The sequence below is a fragment of the Mastomys coucha genome, unplaced genomic scaffold (assembly GCF_008632895.1).
Source record: "Mastomys coucha isolate ucsf_1 unplaced genomic scaffold, UCSF_Mcou_1 pScaffold16, whole genome shotgun sequence".
NCBI lineage: Eukaryota > Metazoa > Chordata > Mammalia > Rodentia > Muridae > Mastomys > Mastomys coucha.
Window position 1 is genome coordinate 44,525,765 of NW_022196898.1, and position 4,158 is coordinate 44,529,922.

Here is a 4,158-nt window from a genome sequence, read left to right on the forward strand (position 1 = left end):
AACCAAAAAAACAAACCAAAACGAAAAATTAAATATATGATCCAGGTATCCCACTTCTGGGCACATACCCAAGAAAATGAAACAGGGCCAGTGATGGCTCAGCAGGTAAATCACATGTAGCCACGGTTGAGGACCCACTGATGGAGGGATGGAGGAGAGAATCGAGCCCCGAGAGTTGTCCTCTGAGTGTGTGCAGGCCCACATTTGCACACAATGAAGTAAAGCTGAGTAAATGCAATAAAAGCTTTCAGAGGATGGGAATTGAGGTTTGGACAGATAACCGGAAGCAAGCAGATTGCTGCTGAATGGGCAAGGAAAATTTGGTCTATACATACAGTGAGGTATGGTTCCAGCCTTGACACTTCTACAAGGATGACATTAAATTACAGAAGGTCAGGGATAGCCCATTTTGCTTATAGGAGGAACCTAGAGTGGCCACAGCTAGAGACAAAGGCAGATGTCAAGGGCTAGGGCAAGAGCAATGGAAGCCGGTGTTCAAAGGCACTGAACTTCAGTTTGGGGGAGTAACAACACTGTGGAAATGATTAGTGACCATGGATGCCCAGCAGTGCATGGACACCCAACAGGATGTCCCTGAACTGTTCATTCAAATAGCATTACATTTTGTATTATTTTATTTTTAAAAGAATTTAAAAAGTGAGCTCAAGAAGTCAAAGGACTCCTGCATGACATGCACCTGCTAGGGTTGCTAGCGTAGGTCCTTTCCACGTTAAACAAAGCAATGCAGTGTCCTGATGGGGCCCCAGCGTGGCAACAGGAAGCCTGGGGAGTGACTCCTGTTACTCCAGTGCACTCTACAACATTTAAAGCTTATTGGCTGCGGCTAGAGAGAAGTCTCAGAGGTTGCAGCCGGGCAGTGGTGGCGCAGGCCTTTATCCCAGCACTTGGGAGGCAGAGGGAGATTTCTGAGTTCAAGGCCATCCTGGTCTACAGAGTGAGTTCCAGGATAACCAGGGCTATACAGAGAAACCCTGTCTCGAAAAACAAGAAAAAAAAAAGGGAGAGAGATCAATCCAGAACACTATACAGAGAAACTCTGTCTTGAAAAACCAAAAATTAAAAACAAAAACAAACAACAAACCCCTCCAAGAACAGTATTGTTCTTGCAGAACATCTGAGTTTAGTTCCCAGCACCTGTATCAGGTGGCTCATGACTCCCCATAATTCCAGCCCCAGGGGCCCCAATGCTTTTTTCTGGCCTCTGATGCACCTTTATTCATAAACACACACACACACACACACGCATAGTTAAAAGTAACATTTTAAATGTTATTTCCTTTCCCAGTATCCCTCTGGAAATCCCCTATCCCAACCCTACTCCCCTTGCATCTATGAGGGTGCTCCTCCATGACACAATCCTTTTTTTTTTTTTTTTTGGTTAGTGCATTTAATTCTCAATGACCTTAGAAAAATCCCTTTTTTTCTTCAGATATATTGAATACTTAAATTTAAACCTCTGATAAAACAGAAGATTTAATATTTTTCATATATCTTAATGTGTCTCCAACTCTTATCTATGAAGCATTAAATGAAAGGAATGATAATAATAATAAAAAAAAAGAAACCAGGGACAAATAACTGGGAAATGTGGGTGCTAAGGGATGGAAATTTAATAGAAAAAATACCCTCAAATATGGATGCTTTCTCCAGTATGGTGACCTGAGTTACCCAGAATGCACAACTAGTAAGGTCCTCTGCTTTATGCAAGGTGGAATCTTCAAAACCATGAGAAACGTTTACTGTGCAGAACAGAGGAAGTCCCACGAAAACTCAGTGTTAATTCTATCTTAGGAAACAAAGTCAACTTAAGTTATAGTTTCTATCTTTAGGTTTGATTTTTCTTTTTATATCAAAATTTAAAAAAAAAAAGAAAAAGCAAGGAAAACATGTTATTCCTTTCTTACCTTGGAGATAAACACACAGCAATACCCTTGATTTAAATTTATATGCTTATCCCATAGAGGTGTTGCTATTAATGTTCTGCACAAAGTATATAGAACTGAAGTGCTAAACTGATAGCCATTGAATCAATGTGTTAATAACTAAACTACTTGATTAAATAAAAAATTTATAATAAGCTGACTATTAATATTGGCATTGTTAATATAACATATTAGAAAAATGGTGGTTTCTGGACCTAAGGGCAGGAAAATCACACACATAGGGAAATTATGACACAAACCTTTAATCTCAGCACTCAGAAGGCAGAGGTAAGGTAGATCGCTGAGGTCAAGGCCAACCTGTTCTGCATAGTGAGTTCTGGGACAGCTAAGATACATAGAAGGACCCTGTCTCAAAAAAACAAATAAACAACCCCCCCCCAACTTCTTTCCTTACCTCATGGTCACCTACATATTCAGACAAGATAAGTAACTAGACAGTCATCAGCCCCAGGAAACAACCACACATCGAGGAGCCTAACCTGCAGTGCCATCCTGGAAATCCTCGTAACCACTGGCCAGGCTGCCCATAATACTCTGCCCTATGTTCAGACACTATCCAAATGGACTTTCATAACAGTATTAAATATTAATATTAAAATGAATACAAGTACACATATCGACATGGCTGAATCTCACAAATATTTGAAAGAAATAAAACATGCTTTTTTTGTATGAATAAAGCCTAGCATTTTTGACTATTTTTGGGGTCATGAATTAACTATCTGTATTATGTTTAGATTGGTTGGGGGGCAAATTTATTCCATTGGCTTATTTGCCTATCTGGTCCCAAAGTCATATCATAGTAAATGCCATCAGTGTATGGTTTTGATATCCAGACATAGAAACTCCTTCCTTCGAAAAATTTAAAAACAATTTCACATGTGGAATTAATGGAAACACCAAGTCAGGTAATTAATGCAGACTGTAGGTTGTTAAGCATTTCTTTACCTTTCCAGCGTGAGACAGGCTCTGCCTGACCAAATAAAGCCCCCAACTTGAACAAACAAAGTAACCAACAAAAAGAAGCCATTAGTGACATATTTAGGATTCAATATCGAATCTTTTTGATGCCAAAGCCAGGGCTGGGCTGTGGCAGGCATAAGAGCATTAGCCTGGCACTTCTTTTTCATGGCCAGAAACAAAACCACCCAATACCCCATGCGTCCTGTGCTCACACTTCATCTGCAGGACTCTATAGGCAAACCAGAGCTTACACTGTGCACCCTCAAGGGCAGGCTTCCGCACATGCGTGTGTGTGTGTGTGTGTGTGTGTGTGTGTGTGTGTGTGTGTGTGTTTGTGTGTGCGCGCGCACGCACGCGTGCGTGCTTGCCTTAAAACCCAGCAAATTTAGGATCATTGCGTCTTGGAGTTGGAAGTGACCCAGAAAATCCCAACTCTGTCTCCCCAACAGAGGAGAACACCTCATTATCGGCCCCAGTTCACAGCTCCTGGCAAAGGAGAATAAGAACATTGGAAGCTATTCCTGACAGCAGGAGGCCTTATCAAAGCTGTAAATGACTGATCTAAGACAGGGGTGGAGTTGGAGGCTGGCTCTCCTGTCCTCCTGGTCAAGTGATCCTGGGGAGGGTTAGTAAGCAGATGATCTAAGCCTTCTTATTTGAAAGATGAATACCACATCACACAAAAGGGGCTAAAGAGAGGAATGATCTTATTAGACCTATATAATCAGTAGAGTAGACCTTACTCCGCATTAATCAGATCAGACTTAATCATAGGCATGATATTAAATTTTTATATTGTTATCATGTAAAATGTTATATTGTGTGTGGGGAACACCCTGTGTCCTAGCCACAAGGCTGTAAGAAAGGTAATGAGCCCAGATCAGACATCTGGAAACTGGAAGAGTCAGGATTTCAACTCAGGTGTTCTGATCCTAAACCTAGACGCCCCCCACCTCCAGTCTACCCTAACAGCTTTGAAAGTTATATTAGCGGTCCAGAGAATACAGCCTAAAGATGGAAGGCAGCTGGAGATGATGGAGTGGCTCTGATGTCAGTCTAAACTTCCTACCCACTGGCTTAGGTCACACACATGGGTTGAGGGCAAAGCCAAGGCCCAGGGAAGACAAATGGCCAACTCTTATGAGTGGAGGGAAGATGAGGCCACCCAGCTCACAGCCTGGGGCTTGCCTGGTCTCACGGCTGTGAGATGTCTCCTGCCCTGAATTAGGAA